We start from the raw sequence: 27,956 nt of genomic DNA, 5'->3' as shown, positions 1-27,956 counted from the left end.
ACACTCAATAACTGTCAAATTAAATGACAGACTTCAAAACAGTTTACAGTTTTCTGATATACTACTGATGTTCTAATGATACAAAGCTGGTTGAAAATGGACGGAGTGTTCCTTTAAGTATTAGTAAATATTTAATTCATAATTTATAAAGCATTGTTCATACATTAATAAGCATTTGTAAGTAATTAATAAACACAGTTAGGTATACATGTTTTATTCCTGATTAATATGCTAATTTATCATTTATTTAACAATTGTATTTAATCTCATTTATAAAATTGATTTGTAAGGCATAGATGGTCCTCACTTTAGATTAGCTCACACAAAATACTTAACTAACAACTACTAACTACCTTAACTAACAATTACTAACTACATGGGGCATGACTATGTCTGATTGGCCACCCCAGGTGCCACTCCAAAATCCTGAGGGCGCCGGGCCCCTGCATCCGCGGCTGACATCACTGACTTTCAGAGGCTGTAGCAGGCACATTTTTAAAGCTAGCATGAAGAGCCTGGTATCATATGAAACTAGAAGACCTAGGGCAATGGTTCCCAAACTGTGGTCCGGGGACCACTGGTGAAAATCTGGTGCCAACCATGTCATGCTAGATAGTCGGCAAGGGGGCTAAACCATTGAGATAAATAAAAAGGGCTAAACTGGCATGGCCATTTTATTTTTTATTTTTTCAACATTTTATTTTCAATCTTTTATAGAACAATAAACATACAAGACAAACAGGCACAGACACAGGAAAATAAGTAATAATAATAAAATAAAAAAAAACAAAAAAAAAAAAAAAAAAAACATACATACATTTAGCATTGTAATGTGGAGCTGCCAGCCACATAAGGTGCTTATGTGCTTGTAAGAAATACTGCATATGGGATCTTACACAAGGGGTCTGTGGGAAACCAGCTGGGCAAGCCGTCCATCACCCCTAACCTCAGTCAGTCATTCTCGTCAAAGTAGGTTAAAAACGGGTCCCAGATAGTTGAGAACTTTCCAAGTGAGTTGGTTCGCAGGAACCGGAGTCTTTCCATCTGTATAACAGTAGTCTCGCTGGCCAGCCTCCTCTCCCTTCCGTCCGAGGAGTCTGGCGCCGCAGGTCTCCATAGTGGGATTGCGATGGGCGGCGCTTAGCGGCAGTGCCCTTGGAAAATAGTTTCAAACAATCCAACTTGCCGTTTTCAGCGTGTATCAACGAGCTAGCGTGTAGGTTTGTGCCGTTAGCTTGCTAGCTAGTTAGCGTTGTTGTTTTCACTGAGGCGGCAGGGCACTATTTACAGCAACACACAGGGAGGAGGGAGCAGAAGCCACTCTGATTGACATGGTCGGAGCCAATGACAGAGCTTCTTAAGCGGGGAGCGGAAATCCGGCAGTGTCTGAAACCTCTCCAATGGGAGAGCAGAGTAGAGCAGGGGAGGGTTTATCCCAGTTATGGAGACCTGCGGCGCCAGACTCCTTGGACGGAAGGGAGAGGAGGCTGGCCAGCGAGACTAGTATAACAGAGACCATGTCCATCAGCCACACCTGGAAAGAAGGTGAAGAGGAGGACTTCCATTCCTTCAAAATAAGTATTTTGGCGACAGTTGTCCCCAGTGTCAGAGATTGCTGCACAGCTGTAGGGAAGTTCAGAGAGGACTCCGAGCAGCTGAAGATGGCGAGTTCTGCCTCTGGCTGCAGAGTTATTTTGTAGGCCTTAGAGTACCAGTCAAATATTTTGGCCCAGAAACTCGTTAGTGAATTTCAAAACCAGAAGGCATGAGATGGCATGGCCATTTTCAAAGGGGTCCCTTGAACCCTGGCCACCCCTATAGGCGTGCCCCATGTAATTAAGATAGTTGGTAATTGTTAGTTAAGGTAGTTAGTAGTTGTTAGTTAAGTATTTTGTGTGAGCTAATCTAAAGTGAGGACTATATATGCCTTACAAAGCATTTATAAATAAGATGAAATACAATTGTTAAATAAATGATAAATTAGCTTATTAATCAGGAATAAAACATTTATAACTGTGTTTATGAATTAGTTACAAATGCTTAGTAATGTATGAACAATGCTTTATAAATGATGAATTATTATTTACTAATACTTAACTGATGCTTAATAGTGTATAGTTATTATAAAGTGTTAATGAAAGCTTTTGACCGAGTTGACCATGGGTATCCGTTTAAAGTGCTGCCAAGTTTTGGTTTTGGGCCACGTTTCTGTGCAATGGTCAAAATGCTGTATAACAATGTCTCATGTCTTGTTAAGGTGGGTGGGGGCCTCAGCAGGTAGATGCCACTGGGATCTACATGCTCTGCCACGCTGAGACATCGCTTCACGGCTGGGGGAATCACCAAGCTGGGCCACCTGTGGTCTCCGTGGGGGAGGGGGGTGGAAATCTGCCCATGAGCTGGCACAGCGGGCAGGGGTGACCTCCCTGAGACTGGTAGAGGGGCTCTTGAGGGAGGTGCTGAGGAACTTGCCGGACAATGTGTGGGGCTGCTTTAATGTGCCACAGGGCGACGGCACTCCAGGGTTTCCAGAACTGCATGTGTCTGCTGAGGATGGGGGTTGGCAGGATGCTGCAGGGAGGCTGCTGTGTTTCTCCACTCCGAGCCTGGGGAGGTTCAGACAGGCAGGCAGCAAGGCTCTGTATGCAGCCTGTGTTAAGGTGAAGAACCTGGGGGGCTTACAGGATGTCAGGGAACATCAGTGGGAGGATGTGATAGAGGACCAGAGCCCTTTTAAAGTTTAGTTGGAGAGTGCTCTACGAGCTTCCTCTCCCCAAAAGGTCTGGTGATCTACAGTGGAGGGTCCTTCATGGCGCCCTGGCGACCAATCGTTTTTTAGCTCGGGTTACCCCAGGGGTGGGTAGCGAATGTCCTTTCTGTGATGCCAATGAAACTGTTGAACATGTTTTTCATAGATGCTGCTGCTTGGTACATGTTTTTAATGTTCTAAATGGTTTGTGTGCAAAGTTGGGGGAGGTTTTCAGTGTGGAATATTTCATTTTGGGGCCTGTGTATTCATTCAGAAGGGAAAATGTGTGCACATTAATGCACTTCTCTGTTTGGGCAGGCTAAGCTAAGCTAGCCATTTGGCTAACACACAGAAACAAGGTGAGAGGTGCTGGGCCGACTGATCCTGTGGCTATGGTCAGGGGGACGGTCACAGCCTCAGGATTGAGTACATGTAATTAATAATGACATTGAGGCTTTTAAGAGTGTGTTTGGTTTGGTTCTGTTAATCTTGCTTGTTGTTGCATCTGGGTAGGTTTGTTGCTGGCATGGGTTTTTTATCCCTGCCGTGTGTGTGTGTGTGTGTGTGTGTGTGTGTGTGTGTGTGTGTGTGTGTGTCTGTGTGTGTGTGTGTCTGTGTCTGTGTGTTTGGCTTGTGTGGGTGTGCATGTGTGTGGGTGGTGAGGCATTGATTTTGTTTTGTTTTTGGCATCGTTAGGTCGCTCTGTTTTTAGTATAAGTTGACTGTTCATTAAAGGAACATCAAAAGTATCTCCCTCTCCCTCTCCCCCTTCTCTCTCTCCCTCACCCCTCCCCCCCCCCCCTCTCTCCATTAGTCTTGTTATTGTATTGGAGGAAGGCGCCTTCACTCTGGCTTCCTGTCTGGAACCACTAAGTATACACAGACATGCACGTGTGTGCGCATACACACACACACACACACACACACACACACACATACACACACACACACACACAGTATAGACATGCACACACACAGACACGTACACACTCAAATAGATCAAATTCTCATTTGTATCACTTAGCAGACACATTTCTGTCTCATTCAAAAACACAAATTCACAAACTCACAGCTTCCGGTTTACACATGCACGCACGCGCGCGCGTGTGCACACACACACACACACACACACACACACACACACACACACACACACACACACAGGTATAGCCCTTTATCACAAGCATGTCTCTGAGATTGTCTCAGTGGTAAACAAACTTAGATAAGCCACACGAGCCAGCACATTCTCATTCTAAAGCCCCAAACGCAAGGAAAGCCTTACTTGACACGCCTCATTTGATGTGCGTCAATTTCTGCTCCTATAGCGCACTGTAGGCATCAGATAGGCTACCAAATACAGCACAGAACCATGAGTATTTGGGGTAAATTTCAGGTTCATGCACACTCCTGGTTTGCTTCCTATCTCTCGAACCGCTCATACCAGGTCTTATGGAGAGGGTCCCTCTCCAGATCCTGCCCTCTTACCACCGGTGTCCCCCAGGGCTCTGTCCTGGGCCCCTTACTTTTCCTTCTCTATATCAGATCTCTTGCCTATGTGATCTCATCTCATGGCTTTTCTTATCACTGCTATGCTGATGACACCCAGCTTTTCCTTTCCTTCCCCCCCTCCGACACTCAAATCGAGGCTTGCATCTCTGCATGCCTCAAAGACATTGGCAACTGGATGTCTGCCCACCACCTCAAGCTCAACCTTGGTAAGACATAGCTACTCTTCCTCCCAGGGAAAGACTGCCCTCTCACAGATCTCCATCTCCATTGACAATACCACTGTACTTCCCTCCCAAATGGCTAAGAACTTTGGGGTGATCCTTGACAACCAGCTGTCTTGCTCAGCCAACATAGCTGCGACAGCACGCTCCTGTAGGTTCTCCCTCTACAACATCTGCAAAATCCGTCCCTTTCTCACAAGAGAAGCGCCTCAACTGCTGGTCCAGTCACTTATCATCTCTCGCCTGGACTACTGCAACGTGCTCCTGGCCGGCCTACCTGCCACCGACATCCGACCGCTTCAGCTCATTCAGAACACTGCAGCCCGTCTGGTATTCAACCAGCCCAAATTCTCTCATGTCACTCCCCTCTTCCAGGACCTCCACTGGCTTCCCATCTCGGCACGCATCAAATTCAAGACACTGGTACTGGCCTACAGGGCAGTACACCAGTCAGCTCCCCTGTACCTGCAATCTATGGTCAGGTTCCAAACCTCTCAGCGCTCCCTTCGCTCCTCCACCAGTGCAGGACGCCTCGCCCCTCCTTCGCTACGGGGGCTCAAAAGTCGCTCATCCCGATCTCGACTCTTCTCGTCCCTGGCACCTCAATGGTGGAATGAGCTTCCACCTTCGGTCAGGACAGCTGAATCACTGCCGATCTTTCGGAAAAGACTAAAGACACACCTTTTCAGGCTCCACCTGGGCCCTTCTTGATCTAACTTCTTTCTATAAAAAAATAAAAAATAAAAATACTAACCTAAACTAAACTTGTACCACTGTTCCTTCAGAAAGTTGTAGTTGTCAGACTGTGCTGCATAGTTGATTGCTCTATTGCTGACAAAATGTGTTATTGTAAGTCGCTTTGGATAAAAGCGTCTGCCAAATGACGTAATGTAATGTAACATAATGTAAAAGGTCACTAGTTTATATGTAGGCAGGCACAATGACCAATGAATAAAAGTTGTTATCCCATAGTTTTGAGCCCCTGTCAGTCAGAGGCTGTCCTACCTATCAGTCAGTGTGGAGAAAGAATGCTGCAGCGGGAAGCAATCCAGTATATCTAAACTTTTGCCGATGTAATCTCATGACATGCAGCAGGGAAATATATATTTCTTTTGGTAGCCGATGTATTTAGAAGAGCAGCTCACTTTGTTCAGACAGTATGTCTTGCTATAGTGTAGCGTTATATTTTACACCCTTGCTATATTTAAACTGTTGTGAGATTTGTTTGGGGAGCATATGCGAGACAGGCCGTTGAAAGTGGGCAGAGAGGGGGGGGAGCTCAGAACACTTTGGTCGCTGCTGGATCCTCATTTGACGCTCTAAAATCGAAACAGGTTTGGAGTATAGGCCTCAAGGCAGTTTGACGTGCGTCAGAACGCTTGGTGCGCGTTCGGCTGTTTAAAACAACGGGTGGGCCTCAAAACACGAGCGTCAGTGCGTTTGGGGCTTGACGGCGTAAAATCCCGCAGCTTTGTCACGCACCTTGTGTGTGAGATGTGACTGTAACAAGCACAGATGTGACTGTAATGAGCACGGATGTTACTGTAACGAGCACGGATGTGACTATAATGAGCACGGATGTGACTGTGTATACTTGGTAATAGCTTTCACTCTCTCCTGTTATCTCCCCATCTATATTATATTATACTTGCACTGTTCGCGTCAGCTGCGTCGAGTCACATTTTCGAGGAGCTGCACGCAGCCTGCGCCGGCAGGCTCCCCGACCGTGGCGCACCCCTCAGCGCATTCGGTGAGGGGTTTGATGCGGAAGTATGTCAAGGGCTTAAAAGGGACCAACCCAGTTTTTCAGTTGAATGTTCGTATTACATTACAGGAAAAGTGTTGTGTAACGTATCTGGGAAGTCAATTGGATCAGTGTATGACGAGTGAGGTTATGGCCCTCTCTGTCATTGGGGAAATCCACTCAAGGACAAAGTATTTGATAAAAAAATATCTAAGTTCCTTGACAAGAAGACCATGAGGAATTTAGCTACGTCTTTAATTCAATGTCACTATAACTACACCTGTACTGTATATCCTGGTACAGTGGTATACTGTAACTAAAAAGTCAAAAGACAGGCTTCAAAAACCTCAAAACAAAGTAATGAGGGTTATCCTTAACCTCAGTCCAAGAACACACGTTAGCCCAATCCATTTTAAAGAGTTGAATTGGCTCCCCGTCGAAGGTAGAGTTAAACAGTTAAAACTCATCATGGTTTATAAAATATTGCATGACCTTTGTCCAAATTATTTTACTAAGTACTTTAAATTAGTTTGAGACACCCATAGCCTGAACACGACAGATAGTGTAGGTGTAGCGAACTTGAAACTACCCAACCTAATAAGCAAGGTTGGGAGAAGTACATTTGTCTATACGGAGGTGTGTGTGTGTGTGTGTGTGTGTGTGTGTGTGTGTGTGTGTGTGTGTGTGTGTGTGTGTGTGTGTGTGTGTGTGGTGTGTGTGTGTGTGTGTGTGTGTGTGTGTGTGTGTGTGTGTGTGTGTGTGTGTGTGTGTGTGTGAGTGTGTGTGTGAGTGGAACAAGATCCCTAACAAAATTAAGTCTGAAAATTCTCTGAATGGTTTTAAAAACCTTCTGAAAAAATTCTTGCTGTGTAAGCTAGAGTAATGTGTTAAGCCTTTCGTTGAAATGTTTTTTGAACTTGTGTTGATTGTATCTCTTGTTCTTTTTATTCTTGATTGCTCTGTATTGTTTATACATTATGATGCTATGTGTTACTGTATGTCCTGTTTTTATAAGACCAGGGACCATGTTGGAAATAAGTGTTCACACTTTTACATGTTTATCCCTTAGATTTTGTTGTCTTTTATTATATCCATAATAAAATCAATCAATCAATCAATCAAACCCCGAAATCAGGGGTGTCAAACTCATTTTAGTTCACGGGGCACATGCGGCCCAATTTGGTCTCAAGAAAAAGCTAATCATTGCATAATAACCTAAAAATAACAACACCTCCAAATTAAGAAAAAAACTGGTAAATTTGGTGTAAAGAAGTACAGGTACATTTGGAAAACATTCACATTGAATGGACCATCCATTTACAAAACAGATGATAAATAGCCTGAGATGTCTTAAGAAACAATAAAAAGATTAAACAATACTAGAAAATAATATCGCTCGCAAACCTGGCATGCGCAAAAGCAGTTGAGCAATTGTGCAGCATGCACTGCAACCCCTCGCCTTATTATAATAGTGAATATATCTCAGTTTTTCCACGCACAAGTCACAACATGTACAGAAGAGCATTTTTTGGAGCTGTTGGAATATGTATTTGTTGATTTATCGGGGGTAGGCTAGCCAGACTACCATTCATTGTGCTAAGCTAACTAGCCGGAGGGATGGGTCGCTACTTTTCTACTAATCTCCCAAAATGTTGCCGTGTTCCTTTAACCTGAATGGAAATGTAACCTCTCTCTCTCTCTCTTTCTGTGTCTCTCTGCCTGTCTGTCTGTGTATCAGGGCTGTCTGTCTCGTTACCTGTCTCTCCACACAGCAGACTGGGTGACCTGTGTCAAGATGACTCACAGTGTGACCAGAGGACTGGCCTTCCTGCACACAGAGCTGTACAGAGGAGGTACACACACACATGTGCGCGCGCGCACACACACACACACACACGTGCGTGCGCGCAGGCAGACACACGCGCGCACACACACACACACACACGATGTCATTACTCTGTGTGTGTCAAATGCAAATCCAGTCAGAAGAACGGTGAAAATAAAAATTCCCACAGAGAAACTCCACTCGTGCATATTCTTCTTCTTCTTCTTGTTTAATTGTTGTTATTGAGTCTATTTTAGATTAGATTAGATTAGATTCACTTTATTGAAATGTGTCTTACGTCCCAAGACACTGTTTCTCAAGAGTGCAAAAAACATTTAAACAACGAGTACAAACATATGACATCAGACATAAGAATACTGTGACGACCAGTAAATGGTGTTTGTGTAGGGGTCCACCCGCTATGCCGACCACCCGCAATGCCGACCACCCGCAATGCCGACCTTAGGTTTAGGCGTGGGGGTGGGAGAGGTTAGGTTTTGGGTTAGGGTCTGGGGGAGGTTAGGTTTAGGCATGGGGGGAGGTTAGGTTTGGCGTGGGGGCTGGGAGAGGTTAGCTCCACCGACACGCTGCACGCCGCCTCGCTCAGCTGGTTCTGCTTGTGGGCTATCGGCATTGCGACCTGTCGGCACTGCGGCCTGTCGGCACATAGACGCGGCACCGTTTGTGTATTTGTGGTGCCGCTGTATTGCTAGTTTCCTACGGGGCGTGAACATGGATGTATTAAGGGGCGTGAACGCATCACTTGTGAGAGAGTACAGGATTGGAGAACGGTGGATGATTCTGTCTTCATGCTGGAGAACTAGGAAGCTAGACGCTAGCCTGTGTGCTCCTGTATATTGGCGTGGTTACAGCCATAGTAGCCTGTTTAGGATGCAATAAATGCACGGAATTGCAAGACAACCATCTCCTCATCCTTTCATGTCTCGTCCCTGACTGGGATGTTACAATATATTACATTACAGGAATAGGAAAGCAAACAAGTGTAGCTGCAGTGCCGCAAAAATTTAATCCATACCTAGAACCCCGACTATTACCCGACTGTTTACTCTATTGACGTTAACGTTACCGCTCATTGATTCGGGAGACGCCATTATTGTTTTGACTGCCCGGTTACATTGTAATCTCGCTCGCTGGGGACGGGCTGGAGGCCAGACTGATACGTAGAGCCAGAGACATTTAAATGTAGATAGAGACACCTCAACTAACCCTAAAGCTATATTTAGCTAACAAGAGGCAGCTTTGTGTTTATACAGTATGTGTGGTGTGTGTGTGGAGTTTGAGAACTTAACGATCTCTAGCTCAAATAAACTTGCTAGGTCAGCACTAACTCCACTCTCCCACAACACTTCAAGGGGAGAGGTGACCACGTGACCATTTAGGAGACCGGCAGAGTACCATTTCTTATTATTGGCGGAGCCTGCAGTGGGGTGTCTCTCTCTAATAGAGCACTGCAGGAATGAGTCCGGAAGTATACTTCCCGGTTCGTCACAATGGGGATTCACTTAAATGCATAAGATAAGGTCTGTGGTTAAAAGTTTATGGGAACGGGAATTTGGTTTCAGCAGGATAATCTTCACAAACGTGATTCACTTTTATGACTTTTGGAAATGTCTTCTTTTAAACGCGATTTTTAGAAAATGCTTCAAAAGGCATAAAAGTGATTAACGTTCATGAAGATTATCCTGCTGAACCCAAATTCGCACTCCCATAAACGTTTGTTAACCACAGACCTTATTTGATGCATTTAAGTGAAATCCCCATAGACTTTTCTCCTGACGAATCAAAATGGTGGCGATTTCTGGTTAAGCCTAAAAAAATACGTCATCCCTGCGGTAGGCTACTCTAAAGTTCTCTGGTTGATCAGGATGGTTTACCAGGCTAGAAGAAAGTCTTTCTCTCCCTTATCAGCAGCAGAAATGGCCCATACTAAATATCTCTCTCGCTCTCTCTCTCTCTCTCACACACACACACACACACACACACACACACACACACAAACACACACACACACACACACACACACACACACACACACACACACACACACACACACACACACAGTCATAAAGATATGGGGAGAGAGGAGTGAGACCAAGAGAGAGAGGGAGAGAGGGAGGTTACGAGTTTAAAGCTAGTGAAAGATCAATGTTTTCCCCTGGTGGTGGCAGAACTTAACTCTCCTCTCTTTCTTTCTCTCTCTCTCTCTGTCTCTGTCTCTCTCTCCCCTCTCTCTCTCTTCCCCCCTCCCCATCCCCCCTGCACACCTCTCTCTCTCAGACCAGTATAAGCCTGCGGTGTGCCACAGGGACGTGAACAGCAGAAACATCTTGGTTCGGGGCGATCTGTCGTGCGTGCTCGCTGACTTCGGTCTGTCCATGAGTCTGACGGGCGGCCCGCTTGCCCGGCTCGCCCGGCCCGGAGACGACGACAGCGTGGCCATCTCTGAGGTCAGAGGGAGGGGTGGCTGCTGCATTTTTGTCCAGGATGGGGGGGGGGGGGGGGGCTATACCAAAAATCAAGCAAACCTTCTCAAAGCCATAACACTTGAAACTAGACTATTATAGGGCCTACTTTAAAGTCCAACTGAACCCAACGGAACGCAAGTAGTGCAAGGGTCTGAGACATTTCAGAGTCTGAAAACAAATCTTGTCTGAGATGACAGTGTTGAGAGGCGGGCCATAATAGCGTGTCGATTATTTGATTTGACAATTCTGCGGGCTGGATTTGGCATTGGCCAATCCTGGCATGTTCTGCCCCCAAACCGAGTGGGATTTAGCGTGTTGTGGTGCTACGCGAGTGGGATCCCCAGAGTACCAGGCAGCCAGCTGCTTCCATGTGGAGCGGAGCAGACAATCCGATGCATTGAGTGCTGCCTGCCCGCCTGGAATCTCCGAGGGGCGTCCCCCACGTTGGAGTTTAACGAGCCAGTTACATGTCTTTGCATTCGTAGACATTACCGTTTGCTTTATTTTGTATGTTACATACAATTGGCCAAGTTATTAGTTAGTTTATGGGCTAGAAATTCTTCCAGATTACAGGCACTAGATGGCCATTTTTCCTGCAGAATTTTCTCCTCAAAATGAAGATTGATTGACAGCTGCCATGTCGTGATATGATTGGTTGATTTTTGGGTTCAGCTCGACTTTAAGGTGTGTTGCCCACTTTTCTGCACAATACAGCACTACTACGGTTAACAAGCGCAAATACCTTTAAGCCCGCGGCACAGTGGTCTGACCACGCCCAATCACCACACACCCCTTGAATCCCGACTTTCTATGACCTTCCTATCCCTAACTGCGGCCCCTCTTCCCTAGCCCCGCCCCGCCCCGCCTCCTACCATAGCAACTATTTTTCCCATTTTGCAACGTTTGAAAGCAGTCCGCTCTGACAGAAAAGAATGGTGGCCGTAGCACTTTTCGGGAGCATCTGCCTTTTTGCTTCCTGTTGCTTTTGATGAGGAAAGATCGCTGTCTGTGGGGGAAATCATTATTGCTGTGCATGAAACACAAGGAATCGGCCTATATAGGTTGCATTTCCTGGTAGAAAGTTGTAATTCTTTATGTTTTAGGCTGTCTGAAACAGGTAGGATACATTATTTGCAGCCTTTTCAGGTACTTATTTTTGGCAAATTTTCGAGGAAGCATAAAATGGTTCCTTAGGCAGTGTAGGATATCCCATAATACCTTGCGACCCTGCTAACCAACGAAGAAGAATTAAACTAGCTAAGAAAGTGACTCAACGTTCGCTAAAATAACAAACATATATCACTTTCTTTTCATTTTTATTTTTTATTTTTTATTAGCTAGGTGATAGTCAACTTCCTTGCGTTTCATACAGAGCCTAGCCTTAGACTGATCCTGGATCTGTATCTGTGTGTGTGTGTGTGTGTGTGTGTGTGTGTGTGTGTGTGTGTGTGTGTCTGTCTGTCTGTCTGTCTGTCTGTCTGTGTGTGTGTGTGTGTGTGTGTGTGTGTGTGTGTGTGTGTGTGTGTGTGTGTGTGTGTGTGTGTGTGTGTGTGATTTAGCACACTGCCTGTTACAGCTAGGCTATGCTTATGTATACCACTGCGTGCGCATGCGCGCGTGTGTCTGTGTCAGGTGGGCACGGTGCGGTACATGGCTCCAGAGGTGCTGGGGGGAGCAGTGAACCTGAGGGACTGTGAGTCTGCTCTGAAGCAGGTGGACGTCTATGCTTTGGGCCTGGTCTACTGGGAGAGCTTCAGGAGGTGCTCAGACCTGTTTCCTGGTGAGACTACATACATACAACACGTGTAACATGCAACATATATGCAACATGTAACATATAATATACAACATATAAAATGTACCATACAACATGTAACATATAACATACAACATATAACATGTAGCATACAACTTGTAAAAAAAACATATAACATGTAGCATACAACTTGTAAAAAACATATAACATAACAAACAACATATAACATATAACATACAACATATAACATATAACACACAACATACAACTTGTAACATGCAGCTGTGTCTCAGCTAGGGATGTTCCTACTGATTAATTTCCTCGTCGGTTAAATAGAAATTTTAATTCAGACTAGTCGCCGACTTATCTACATAGTTTGATGGTGTTACATGAATCCATCCAGCCCATCAAAAGCCTTGGAATGTGGTATGATGCAAGCCTGAAGGATAAAAACCAGGTGCAACAACTGCGGAATGAGATCAGCAGTGGCCTACAGACCATTGACAACACTCAGCTGCCTGGCAGATTAAAGACCTGGTGCTGGCAGTTTGGGCTTCTACCTCGGGTGCTGTGGCCCCTCACAGTCTATGAGGTTCATATCTCAACAGTGGAGAAACTGGAAAGAGGCTCGGAGTTCCACGGTGCCTTACCACCATAGGCTTCTACGGAGATGGGGTCCTCAAGCTTCCCCTTACCAGTCTTACGGAGGACTTCAAGTGTGCATAAACAAGACTCCAGATGACACTGAATCAATCCCCAGATCTAGTGGTGAGCATCAACGCACCTACCCTGGGCAGCTGGGCGCAAATGGAAGCCGACCACTGCAGAGGAAGAGGCAACAACAGCCCTCAGACATGCGGACATCGTGGGACATGTTCAGCAAGGAAGAGGAGGCCTTGGGCTAACAACTAGTTGCCCAGCGTGGACTAAGGCCACAGCGCCATAGCATAATGTAGTATAATAATATTACTCTGTATGTGTGTGTGTGTGTGTGTGTGTGTGTTCGTGTGTGTGTGTGTGTGTGTGTGTGTGTGTTCATGTGTGTGTGTGTTCGTGTGTGTGTGTTCGTGTGTGTCCAGGTGAAGCAGTACCAGGCTTCCAGCTGGTCTTCCAGGAGGAGTTGGGGGAGCTGCCGAGCTTGGAGGAGATGCAGGTCCTCGTCGGCCGAGAGAAACACAGACCCAGGTTCCCCGACGCCTGGAAGGAGAACAGCCCGGTAAATATTACTCTTTACATTCAGAGCGCTGAGAGGCAAGTGAGACAAAAATAAATGAATACCGGTAAACAAACAAACAAACAATTATACACACACACACACACACACACACACACACACACACACACACACACATAATATATATACCGGTATATATATATATATATATGCCTTTTTGTGCAGCAAAGCGTGTGGGGCGTTCACCCCGCGCGGAGAGCGCACTGGGGCGGGTCACACTCTGATCCTCTGTGAGAAGCTGGTGCTTCCTGGTACTCCATGTGTGGAGGTCTGGGAGCATATTTGACGGCTGAAATTCACACTATGTGAGGATTTACAAAGCGGATGACTGATCTAACTGACACGAGCTGCGATTGGTGTGCGTTTACCAGTTTATTGTGAAATAAATCATTCCGTGTTGAGTAACTGTCAAGAGCTCGGGTGACAACGCATCCAGCCTGGGGGAAACAACCGCGTTTTGAGGCACCGGGCTGGATGTGTTTTGAGCTTCCTCCATGAAGGGAGATCGATGCTGACTGGTTTTGTTGGGGGAAAACTCTGGCTTGCAGAGGACTAGAGGAGTATGATAATCACTTCAAAGGTGACCAAGAGTGCTATCTATAGTATGGCAGTGAAAAGACCCATTGACGCAGATTTGCGTGAATGGCGGGGAAGCGTTGATTCTGAAATAACGCAATGTTGCGTCTATGGTGGAGAATGAGTTAATGCACGCCCACACCCCAGGTCGAATTGGGCTGAAATTTTGCATGCCGGTGGTTTAAAATCTGGGGAAGGTCATGGGCAGGTCATCAAGTCCTGGAAACACCTGGAAAGTCCTGGAAACCACCTGGAAACCACTCGCCAGGTCAGATTGGCCTGAACATTTGCATAGCGGTGTGTTATGATTTGGGGAAGGTCATGGGCAGGTTGTGAAGTCCTTGAAAACATCTGAAAAGTCCTGGAAACCACCTGGACACCACCATAATTTCCAGTCAAGCAAAAGGCACAGCAATTGTATTGTTTTGTAATAGTAAATGTCCAACATTTATCTTGGCGACTGTGATGGAATTCTGTAAGGAAGGGCTCTTTGTAAAAAAAAAAAAAAAAATCCTCAGGACCATTAAAAACTCTGTTGTGAGCATGACTCTGTATTTTGGTAGTGGAGGCTTAACGGCCCAGAATGACCTCTGAAAACCAGAGAGCCTGAGAAGTGGATCCTAACCTCATATTATTGTCTCGCTGGTGAGGCCAAAACACCAGATCACAGTCCCACCCACTGACGGTGAGGCTACACAAGCCAAGAGAGGAGGCAACTGTGAATAATAATGGGGAAGTGGGGAAAAACACTTACAGAATTCATTCACTATAGTACATAATCTAAGATAGTTTTTTTCTCTCATTTGCCTCACTCTCTTATTATTAAATGTCTGAGTTTCATTAAGTAGTACCGGTACTTGATATGGTTCAAATATACTACACTGTATTATAGTTTCATTGGAACATTAAAGTCCCTGTAAAGCAAATTCTGAGATGTGTTTCTAAACACATCACACGTTAGAAATTAGATGAGATGAGAAGTAATTAAGTACAAATACTTTGTTACTGTACTTAAGTATGATTTTCAGGTATTCTGCCAAATTTTTACTTTTACTCCCTACATTTTAACACAAATATCTGTACTTTCTACTCCGTACATTTTCACAACAGGCTAGTTACTTTAGTTTTAATGCACAACAAACAAAAACCATGTAACATTATTTGTGTGTCTCTCTCGTCTCACGCTCTCCCAGCTTAAGTTTCACGCATTATGTGCACCTTTTTTATGGAAAAACCACATCACACAAATTATTAATCAAAGTATAGTATTTATACATCTTAAACATGTTTGGAGGGATGTTTTAAGTTTAATAGTCTTCGAATTATATTAATATGATGTGAGTTTCAGTTAGCTTTGCATAGAAACAGCTGGTATAAATACTTTTTATTTGATACTTTATTACATTTCAGAGTCTGTACTTTTTTACTTTTACTTGAGTAAACAGGTTGAATTAGTAGTACTTTTACCAGTCTTTTTTTTTTTTTACACAAGTAGGCTATGTGTGTATTTTTCCCATCTCTGGAAATGACTTGCTGAAAACATGTGAACAGACTTTGAACCATGTCTTACTGAAGTTAGACCATTTTTGCAGGCGGTGCGTTAAGGTGTGTACCTCTGTGTGTGTGTGTGTGTGTGTGTGTGTGTGTGTGTGTGTGTGTGTGTGTGTGTGTGTGTGTGTGTGTGTGCCTGCCTGCATGCATGCGTGCGTGCGTGTGTTTACAGGCAGTGCGCTCTCTGAAGGAGACCATGGAGGACATGTGGGACCAGGACGCTGAGGCTCGACTGACGGCTCAGTGTGCCGAGGAGAGGCTGTCTGAGCTGCTCACACACACACATAGGTACACACACACACACACACACACACACACACACACAGGTACGCAAACACACAAACACACAGGAACATGCACACAGGTACACGCTCGCACGCACGCACACGCACACACACACACACACACACACACACACACACACACACACACACACACACACACACACAGGTACACAGACACACACACATACACACACACCTAGGTACACACACATACACATACACACATACATACACACACACACACACACACACACACACACACACACACACATACAAAAGACAGGAATATGCACACAGGTACACACACACAGACACAAGCTAGGGGTTGTACGATCAATTTTTTCAAGTCGACTTTTCTACCAATAAAGTCGAGTGGAAGTCGATTAGTCATCACGTGGTGCAGTGGTGGTATAAAAAAAAGTCTGTCTGGCTTACTGAGTTGATAGTCTGACTCTCTGGAAGCTCTGCCATTCACGCCAACCTTTTCAGTCGGAGCGAAGGGAAATCCCTTTCCGCTCCCTGCGTGTTGCTCCCAAATTCCTCTGCCTCTGTGAAACAACAATGACGCTAGCTAGCGAGCTAGCTACCTACACGCAATGATGCGTGGGTCAGGGTTTTTTAAGGCCCGCACCAACCCAACCCATCATTAGAACCAGTCCGCCCCGCCCACCCCCTTAAAATATGTGAAAATGCCCAACCCAACCCAACCCGGCAGCCCGCAAACAGCCAATTGAATTATTATGTCTCCGGACTCAGGATGCTGTAATCAAACCCCTACTTAAAAAGCCAAACCTTGATTCTGAGGTTCTTAACAACTTCAGGCCAATCTCAAATCTCCCCTTCCTCTCTAAAGTTCTTGAAAAAGTAGTCTCGACACAATTAACTGACTACCTCTCACATAATAAACTTCTCGATCCCTTTCAATCTGGTTTTAGATCACTCCATAGTACTGAAACTGCTCTTACAAAAGTAACCAATGACCTTCTCCTTGCGTCCGACTCTAATTTCTCCTCTCTTCTCATTTTATTAGATTTAAGCGCAGCCTTCGATACAATCGATCATAAGATCCTCCTAGACCGCTTATCTAACTACGTAGGTATCCGGGGCACTGCCCTATCCTGGCTAAAGTCATATTTGTCTGATAGGACACACTGTGTCTCATATAAAAATATCATGTCCACTTTCTCCTCAGTGAAGTTTGGTGTACCGCAGGGATCAGTCCTGGGTCCCTTACTCTTTGGAGTTTACTTACTGCCTCTTGGCGAAATCTTCCGTAGATATGGCATTAACTTTCACTGTTATGCCGATGATACCCAAATTTATATACCAATTAGACCAGACGATCGCTCTAAACTCGCTAATCTTGAATCCTGCTTAATCGCTGTTACAGACTGGATGTCAAATAATTTCTTACGACTAAACGCCAACAAAACTGAACTACTAGTTGTTGGCCCAAAAACCCAACTTCCATTTCTCACTGATCTTAGTCTGAACATTGAGAACTGCGTAATTACTCCAAACTCAAAGGTGAAAAACCTAGGTGTTACCTTCGATCCTACTCTGTCATTCGATGCTCACATTAAGGATATCACTAAAATAGCTTTCTTTCATCTCCGCAATATTTCAAAGATCCGTCCCTTGCTAAATGCAACGGATGCCGAAACCTTAATACACGCCTTTGTTTCATCTAGACTCGACTACTGTAACGTCTTATTCTCTGGCCTTCCACTCTGTAGCACAAATAAATTACAACTCGTGCAAAACGCCGCTGCTAGAATTCTAACTAGAACTAAGAAGTTTGATCATATAACTCCGGTCTTAATCTCCCTCCACTGGCTCCCAATTCAGGCCAGATCAGACTTTAAGGTGCTTCTGTTAACCTATAAATCTTTGCATGGGCTCGCACCTCCGTACTTATCTGAGCTAATCATTCCCTATGTTCCCACGCGTACTCTCCGCTCACAGGACGGTAATTATCTTACCGTCCCTAAAATTAAGAAAAAATCAGCAGGTAGCAGAGCATTTTCTTACCGTGCTCCACATCTCTGGAACCAGCTTCCTCTGTCAGTTAGGGAAGCTGGCTCCATTGAAATCTTCAAAACTAGACTCAAAACCCATTTATTCTCCCAATCATTTGGTTGTGCTTGATAGTTGTGTTTGATGATGTCATTCTCTAGAAATATTTATTAGCTCTTGAGTACATACAATCCTGAATTGCTGAGCGGGCTGTCTCAAGCCAGCAATATCATTATAAACTTATACTTGACCTAATTTAATAATATGGCATCAGTCGACCCAGTAGCTTAGATACAAAATCTAATAGCTGGTGAATAAACCTAGTCCTGAATTGCTGAGCGGGCAATCACAAGCCAGCAGTATCAGTATAAACTTAGACTTGACCTAATTTAGTTTTGTTTGTTGTAGGTCATGATTAACGGTCCGCATCAACAGGGCTGAATCATTGACAGTGGTGTTAGGTGGTACTTAGACCTGAATTAGCAGTATAGTATTAGTCATCCTAAAAAATAAAAAATAAATAAATAAAATCCTAATAAATTTTGTTGTAGGTCATGATTTACGGTCCGCATCAACAGGGCTGAATCATTGACAGTGGTGTTAGGTGGTACTTAGACCTGAATTAGCAGTATAGTATTAGTCATCCTAAAAAAAAAAAAAAAAAAAATCCTAATAAATTTTGTTGTAGGTCATGATTTACGGTCCGCATCAACAGGGCTGAATCATTGACAGTGGTGTTAGGTGGTACTTAGACCTGAATTAGCAGTATAGTATTAGTCATCCTAAAAAATAAAAATAAAAATCCTAATAAATTTTGTTTTGACCTAATTTTATTGTTGTCTATAGAGTTAGTTCCACCTCTGCGCAGATTCCCCCGCTCTCTTCTCTCTCTCCCCCTCAGGTGTCCTTCATTGGCCTGACGTACACCCCCGCCGCTGCAGCCCTAGGTCCGGCCGTCATCGCCCTAGCCACCTGTCGTCACTCTAGGCCATCTACCCGCTACTCCTTCTACTGTCTGACACCCCGGGCTCTTCACCACCACCGACCCCTATCCTCATCATCCTGGTCACCTGCCTGCCTAAGGGAAGGGGGGGGCGCCCCCCCAGCCCCCCCCCCCCGCCGCCTCATCATCACCTCCAACTCCTATCCTCCCCTCCTCTTAATCATCACCTCCGACTCCTATCCTCCCCTCCCCTCCTCTTAATCCATGTCACCAACGCGGACTCATGGATTCCTCAGATCATCCTCATGGAACTCCCAATCTTGTTACCCTTTTTGTCACCTAGCTAATTAACTAGTATTCTCTAAACCTACGAACACTTAAAGACTGCATTTTCTATTTCTTTTTGGACTCTACTTTTTAGATTTTCAACTCCCTTCCCTGATCTTAGGATAATTTAAAAATTACATTTTTATATCCCTTCTGTTGGACTCTTTTTTACATTTTCAATTTTCTGTTCTCTTGTACATTTTATTTCCATAATAAACCATTCACAGAGTTTCATTATCGGAAACTCTGTGCATGGTTTAGCCCGGCATCTCTCGGCCTGTCTCGGAGGGGAGTCCCCAGATGGGGGTCCGCTGCTGTGGCCTGGTGGGTGGGCCCGTCCCCCGCGTGGCCTGCTCTCACGCTCTCAGTCACTATGCTGGTGGCTGGGGGCTGGGGGGGCGGGTCGCGTGGGGGCTGGGTCCGCCTGGGCCGCAGCAATTGGCCCCTAGCACAACGACCTCACAAGGTTCCTCCTCAGCCAAGTCACTGGGGCAATCCATGCGGCGATCCATATGGTGGAAAGGTTTTCTTGCGTTCACTGGGGGTGAGGGGGTGCCGCTGTGTCCCGGCCTGGCCTTCCCTCCCACGCCATATGTGGGCGGGGGCCGGGTCGGGGGGCATCGGTGCTCTTCATCACTGGTCGAGGGCTGCCGGTTGGTTTAGAACAGCTTAGGTAGGCGATAGATTAGCTACAGCCTAAGGCTGACCTGTTAGTGTTCAGGCTAAAATCAGACTAGAGCAGGGTAGGATAGGCCAGATTAGGCTGTAGATTAGCTAGATACTATGTCCCAGTTAGCTCTGGTTAAAGCTTAGAGTAGTCAGTTGTCTGATCTTCTCCCCCCCCCTCTCTTTCCCCCTTTCCCCGCTTCTTCCCTTCTTCCCCCTTCTTGTTCTCCTCTCTTTCCATGCTCTTTCCTCCCCCACATCCCACCGCCCCCCCCTCCCTTCTCCTGCTCTCTCCTCATTCTCCCCCCCTCTGCTCCTTCTCCTCTTCTCCCCTATTTTCCTGAATCCCTGCCACTTCCTGCTCTCCCTTCTCTCACATTCCCCCTGCTCTCCTTCCCCTGCACCCTCCCACCTCTCCTTCTCTGCCTCTCTGTCCTCCCCCCTCTCTCACATTCCCCCTGCTCTCCTTCCCCTGCACCCTCCCACCTCTCCTTCTCTGTCCTCTCCTCCTCCACATTTCCCATTTTCCCCCCACCCTCGCCCTAATCCGGGCCCGTATCCTACTCCCTCCCTCCACCCTAGACCCTACCTCTACTCTCTGTCCTCCCCCCTCTCTCACATTCCCCCTGCTCTTCTTCCCCTGCTCTCCTTCCCCTGCACCTCTACTCTCTGTCCTCCCCCCTCTCTCACATTCCCCCTCCCCTCCTTCCCCTGCACCCTCCCACCTCTCCTTCTCTGTTCTCTCCTCCTCCACATTTCCCATTTTCTCCCCACCCTCGCCCTAATCCGGGCCCGTATCCTACTCCCTCTCTCCACCCTAGACCCTACCTCTACTCTACCTCCCCTGTACCCTTCCACCTCTCCTTCTCTGTTCTCTCCTCCTCTCTGTCCTCTCCCCTCTCTCACATTCCCACTGCTCTCCTTCCCCTGCGCCCTCCCACCTCTCCTTCTCTGTTCTCTCCTCCTCTCTGCCCTCTCCTCCCTCTCACATTCCCCCTGCTCTCCCTCCCCTGCACCCTCTCCTTCTCTGTTCTCTCCTCCTCCACATTTCCCATTTCTCCCCACCCTCGCCCTAATCCGGGCCCGTATCCTACTCCCTCCCCTCCCTCAACCCTAGACCCTACCCCTACCCTGGCTCTCCCTCCCCTGCACCCTCATCTCTCCTCCCCTGTTCTCTCCTCCTCCACATTTCCTATTTTCTCCCCACCTCCCCCCTCTCCTCCCTCCCTCCCTCCACCCTAGACCCTACCTCTACTCTACCTCCCCTGTACCCTTCCACCTCTCCTTCTCTGTTCTCTCCTCCTCTCTGTCCTCTCCCCTCTCTCACATTCCCACTGCTCTCCTTCCCCTGCGCCCTCCCACCTCTCCACATTTCCTATTTTCTCCCCACCTCCCCCCTCTCCTCCCTCCTCCCTCTCCCTCCCTCCTCCACTCTCCTGCTTTCTTCAAATGTTCAAATGTTATCTTTATTCTGTATATTCTTGTTACTGTGTGTTAGCTAGAATCAGCTAGACATACTTTCTGTGAAGCCCTCTGAGACATGCTTGTGAATTAGGGCTATATAAATAAACTTGACTTGACTTGACTTGACTTGATGAGCGCCGCACACTCTCCAAGGTGCAACACTTTAGGATCCAGAACATCTGATCTGCGGCAGGATTATGGGCTCGTTTGTGTCGGTCAGTTCCGTCAGCAGAACCCATCACAGCAGACAGCCGTAGCAGACACAAGCTCCAGCTGATCAGTCATGTGACTTGAAGTCGAGCTGAAATGAAAAATCACACCCAGGTGCTGAAGTGGTGCAGACAGACACCACACCACTTAACCAATTTTAACTCTAGAATCTCTCTCTGTCTCTCTCTCCCTCTCTCTCTGTCGCTCTCTCAGGAGCCTCTCATCCAGTCACTGGGCTCCTCAGGTTGGCCCCGCCCCCTCCCCCTCCTGCATGGAGGACCTCCAGGTGGGTGTGGTCAAGAACCTGCAGGGAGACTCTGGTCACCCGGCGACCGTCGCCACCGGAAGGGCCGCGAGCGCTGAGAGGAACAGGAACTCTATCAACTACGAATGGCAGCAAGCACAGGTAGTGTGTGTGTGTGTGTGTGTGTGTGTGTGTGTGTGCGTGTGAGATAGGGCTGCATGATTCTGGATACAATTTTAATCTTGATTTTCTTGCATAGAATTAAGATCACGATTCATCAGCAAAACCATTTTAATACCTGTACATTGTATGTGCTCTTTTTGCTTAATACAGACAGAAACAACAAAAAATATATATTATAATGACTGTCATTATAGTCTGTCATTCTGTCATTTCAGAATGACCAACCCGATTAAAGATTAAACTTCTATAATCTCCAGCTGGTTTATCCTGCCATCCATCCATCCATATTCTGCGACACACTGACTGCACAGTGCAGCATTAAGTAGGCTATTTGGAAATGTAACTACCTGGCTTCAAGTTTCTGAATCTTTTTTTCTGGTCGCGGATCGGTTTCAAGCCATTGTTTTATGTGTATGAAAATGGGCTGTGCGGATACGTCGTATCACATGGTCGTGGGTTGAAAAAAAAAAAAAAAAAATTACAGTTTGCAGTGCAGTTAACGTGTGTGTGTGTGTGTGTGTGTGTGTGTGTGTGTGTGTGTGTGTGTGTGTGTGTGTGTGTGTGTGTGTGTGTGTGTGTGTGTGTGTGTGTGTGTGTGTGTGTGAGAGAGAGAGAGAGACAGAGAGAGAGTGTGTGTGTGTGTGTGCGTGTGCGTGCGTGTGTGTGTGTGTGTGTGTGCGCGTGTGTGTGCGTGTGTTGTTTAGTTTTATTTCGTTGAAGCTCGGCTCCCACCTATTGCCATCTCTGCGTGGTACACGCTATCGAATGCTCTTACCTTTTATTACTTTAAAAGTGTCCTTTCCAACCATCCATTAGACCGTTGACAGGATGCAGACTGGACCCTTGGAAAATCCGGGGCGATCCTGACGGTCTCATGGTCTCCCATCCAATAGCAGGAGTAGAGGCGGGCACAAGCCCTCACGCCTGGAATTGGACCGGGAAAACACCACTCTTACCTGCATTCGGCCAAGGACAGACGTGTGAATTATTGCTCCAGATTAGCGTTAGCTTGCCCGACCACTTTCACTTCAACTGCTCCCCGTACATCGGCGTAGCGGACGGGAACCTCGGTCGTTGATTTTCCGGTCTGGAAGGTTACCTTCGCCTGGGCGGTGAAAGTTGGAGGCGAGCGACAAAGCTAAGTGTTTTTTTCACGTGTCGGCGGCTTTTAAGAACAAGCCGGTCCGAGTGTCGTTGTATGCTTGCTAATTGAATTGCTCTGTCTAAGCTAACCTCACGTAGAGATAACTCTCCGCTACTAGCGTCACGTGTTTCGTAGCTTAGTCTCGTTCTTGTATTGGGTTACAGGTATTAGTCGGCACCACTGCCGACTGGCTTGCTAGAGTTAAGACCCGCTAAAATAGCCTGCCGCCTACGCGCGCTCGGTCTGCCACGTTCAGTGGTTTGTGTAACTCGCTTGCTTCAGTGTTACCCACAAGGCGATAAAGAAGAGGATACATTAACGTTAACGTTGTTCGCCTGTCACTACCGCGTGTTCTAACAGGATGGCTAGTGTTAACAAGGCGAAGCGCTGTGCGGACAAGTGTGGCGCGTGGCTATCAGCCAAGGACTCGCACACGCTGTGTGTTGAATGCCTGGGACAGGCCCACGCAGATAGCTGCCTCGGAGATCCGGAGTTTTGCCTCGCCTGTACTGAGATGCCTCGTAGCACTCAAAAATACAGGGCAGACTTCTTCAGAGGCCACGCTGGCGGCGTTGCTGCTGCAGCTGAGCCCAGCCAGAGTCAGACTACCTCTGGGCCTGCTACCTCCGACACCCCGCTGCCTCTCGGACAGCAGCACGTTGACAACTCTCGGGAGGGCTCCCAGCACAGCTCCCAGGAGAGCTCCCCACGTGCTTCTCGTTTGGGTTCACAGCACGGCCACAAGGAGGGTTCCCAGCAGTGCTCCCAGGTGAGCTCCCCACGTGTGTCTCGTTGGGGTTCACAGCATGGCCACAAGGAGGGTTCCCAGCAGCGCTGCCCGCTGAAGCGCCCACGGCAAGATGCGCGGGGTTCCCGGTCGGGTTCGCAGCACAGCTACCAAAGAAAAAAGGTAGGTTCCCAACAGTGCTCCCCGCCGAAGCGCCCGCGGCATGACGCGCGAATTTCCCAACGCGGTTCTCGGTCGGGTTCACAGCACAGCTGCCAGGTAGGTTCCCAGCGTGACTTCCCGCCGGGATCACGGCAGTGCGAGCAGTATACCCGGCACAGTTTCCCAGCGGGTTCACAGCACAAGACGGGTTCCCAGCGCGGTCCCCACCTGCGTTCCCCACATGGTTCCCGCTGTTCCCTGCCCCCCTCCCCCAGGTCGGGTGAAGGTGCGGCTAACTCCCGTGTCTCGGAATGGGCTCGCCTTTCCGCCAAGATGGCCGGAGGCGGGGGACCCTGGGATGACTTCCTCGAGATCCACCCAAAACGGGATGATGAGGCCTCCCTGCTGGCCGGCCCGGGTAACCCAGAAAGGGCTCACCCCGGGGGGCTCCCCCCTCCTGACGACATCTCCTCTGAGATCTACCAGAGGGAGTTCAGGGAGGTCGTGGCCAGGGCTGTTTCCGCCCTCGACTGGGACTGGCCTACGCCCCCTACCGTCGAGAAGGACATGTTCACCGCCTCCCACTTCCGCGCCGTTGAGACGCCGCTACGGGGCAGCCTGCCCTTCTGCCCCGACGTGCAGCGTAGGGTTCAGCGATCCTGGACCAAACCCTACTCCTCTGAGGCCCCCATCCGACGCTTTAAGTGCTGGTCTAGCGTCGTGGAAGGGGCCCAATCAGGCTATGAACATCCCCCCCCACTGGAGAAGGCGGTGGCGGACCACCTGCTCCCAGGCCAGAAGAAGGAAGGGAAGCCCTTGCTCCCCTCCCCAGCCTGCAGGGAGACTGCTTCGCTCCTGGAAAAGTCCTATCTGGCGGCAGGCCAGGCGGCCTCCATGGCCAACACCATGGCCTTCCTGCTTAAGTATCATTGCTTCCTGGTAGACCAGGTCCAAGCAGCCCCCGAGCCTGAAATGTTCACTGAGCTACGCCGGGTCTCCGACTACGTCTTCAAGATGCTGGAGTGTGTGTCGGAGGACTCAGGGAGGGTCATGGGATCTTCGGTGGCCGCCTTGCGTCACCTCTGGCTGCAGCTCACCAGCCTGCGTGGCCATGAGAGGACGGACCTCCTCAACGCGCCCGTTTGCCCTACCGGGCTCTTCGGTTCAATGGCGGACCTCGCCAGCAGGGCCCAGAGGCGGCGTGAGGACACGGAGGCGGTCGGCAGAGTCCTGCCGCGCAAGACCGGGGCGACCCATCACACAGCGAGGCCACCCCCTGCCCGAGGTCGTTCGACGACGACCCGCGGCAGCCCTGCACGCCGTCCACGGGACAGGCAACCCCAGGGGTGGTCCGGTCCCCCAGCCAACGCAGACAGGAACAGCTCGAATGCCCCAAGGAACGCGGGGCCAACACCTCCCCAGCCAGCCTGGACTGGCGCGGGTCGAGGAAGCCGTGCCCGCCGCAGCAGGGGCTCCCGCCGTAACCCTGACAAGTCGGCCACCGCGACCGGGCCCCGAGGCCCGGCGCGTACCTAGCGGTCCCCCGGGGGGGGGAGGGGCAGCCTCCACGCTGCCAGGACCTGGCGTCCCACAGTGTTGTCGAGCGCCGAAGAGAGCCTTGCTCAGTACGTGTCCCTTGCCAGCGAAAGCTGCGAGGTGCTCGGAGGGCACCTCACCATCTGCAGGCCCCCCTGCTATTCCCCCCCCACAGCTGTCGTCGCACCAGCCGGGCAACGACCTCCTGCGGCCTCCGGGATGCAGCCCCCCCGGGCTGGTCCTGCTGGGGCCGCACACCACGGGCGACGACTCGCCGCGGCCTCCGGGACGCAGCCCCTATGGGCTGGTCCTGCCGGGGCTGCACGCCATGCTGCCACGGCCTCCGGGACGCACCCCCCCTGGGGACGTCCTGCTGGGGCCGTGTGCCGTGGCGCCTCAGGATCATGTGCCAAGGGTAACCCCGACACAGGGCACCAGACCTGCCCTGGCAAACAGCCTCCCCCTGTGGAAGAGGCTGTGCAGACCCACACCGTGGGTGCTGCGAACGCTGGAGAAGGGCTACGCGCTGCAGTTCGCGGCCCCCCCGCCGGCTTTCACGGGCATCCCTGTCTCAGACCTGGCGAATGCGGACTCCATGGCTGTCCTCGGCGAGGAAGTCTCCTCGCTTCTGGCAAAGGGCGCGATACGGCCCGTGCCGGACAAGGACAGGCAGTCCGGGTTCTACCACAGGTACTTCCTGGTGCCCAAGAAGGACGGGTCCTTACGGCCCATCCTCGACCTCAGGCGGCTAAACCCCCTGCTCAGGAAGCTTCCCTTCCGCATGTTGACGCTCCCCACACTGTTCAGAGCGATCAGACCCGGGGACTTCTTCACGTCAGTCGACCTAAAGGACGCCTTCTTCCACGTTTCCATCGTGGAAAGGCACAGGAGGTACCTCCGGTTCTCCTTTCAGGGAGTCTCCTACGAGTACTGCGTACTCCCCTTCGGCCTGTCTCTAAGTCCCAGGACTTTCACAGTCTGCGTCAACACAGCGCTGGCTCCCCTCCGAGAGATGGGGATCCGCGTTTACGTCTACCTCGACGACGCCCTGATAGCGGCGAGCTCGAGCGAGATGGTGTCCGCACACACCGAGGTGCTGACTTCCCACCTCCAGGCCTTGGGGTTCCTTATAAACTGGCGCAAGAGCGCCCTTGTGCCTCAACAGGTCACAACCTTCCTGGGTCTGGAGCTAGACTCCCTTTCAATGCGCGCCCGCCTCTCTCCGGAGAGGCTGGACAACCTTCGGAGGACAGCGGAGACTCGGCGTCACGCACGCACGATCTCCGTTCACCAGTGCTCCGTGCTACTGGGCCTTATGGCCGCGGCGACCGCGGCAATTCCTCTGGGGCTGCTGCACATGCGCCCCTTCCAAAGGTGGTTCCTCGGTCATCGCTTGGACCCAGCGATACATCGGTCCCGCGTCCTTACGCTGTCGGACCGCGCTCGCCAAGCCTTGGAAGTGTGGACGGACCGCTGTTGGCTCTTAGAGGGCGCCAGACTGGGTCCGGTCCCACTCAGGCGAGTGATTCGGACCGACGCCTCCCTTTGGGGCTGGGGCGCGGTCTTCGAAGGCCAGGCTGCAAACGGGCGATGGCAAGCCCAACAGCTTCGCCACATAAACATACTAGAGCTGGAGGCAGTTCGCCTCGCTCTTTGGCACTTCCAACATCAGATCATGGGCCACCATGTACTGATACGGTCGGACAACACCGCGACAGTGGCGTACATCAACCGCCAGGGCGGTGTCCGGTCGCTGGCTCTGAACCAGCTGGCTACGGTCATCCACGAGTGGGCCCGTCTCCACCTGCTGTCCCTGTCGGCGGCACACATTCGGGGCCACCTCAACCTGGGAGCGGACCTGCTATCGCGGGGCAACCCGCGCAATTCAGAATGGGTTCTCCACCCACAGGTGGTGGAGCAGATCTGGGCCAGGTTCGGGCAAGCCAGCGTCGATCTCTTCGCCTCGCGGCTCGCACACCATTGCCCCCTGTGGTTTTCCATCCTCGCGGACGATCCACCGTTGGGCCACGACGCGCTGGCGCACGTCTGGCCGAGGGCGGCCCTCTATGCGTTCCCCCCAATCGCACTGATTCCCCAGGTGCTAGCCAGGGTGAGACAGCAAGGGCTACAGCTCATTCTGGTAGCCCCGCACTGGCCGTCGCAGGTCTGGTTTGCGGATCTGATCACTCTGACGAGAGGTCCTCCGTGGCTGCTGCCGCGTCGGAAGGACCTGCTGTCGCAGGCGGGCGGAGAGATACTCCACCCATCCCCACACAAGTGGAAGCTGGCCGCTTGGTCCCTGAACGGGAACGGTTGCTAGCCCAGGGCCTGCCTGCGAACGTCGTGCAAACCATACAGAGTGCTAGAGCCACCTCGACTCGCACTCAGTACACCTACAA

The sequence above is a fragment of the Poromitra crassiceps genome (assembly GCF_964638095.1).
Source record: "Poromitra crassiceps genome assembly, chromosome: 6".
NCBI classification, from domain to species: domain Eukaryota; kingdom Metazoa; phylum Chordata; class Actinopteri; order Beryciformes; family Melamphaidae; genus Poromitra; species Poromitra crassiceps.
Note: the sequence above shows the minus strand (reverse complement) of the source record.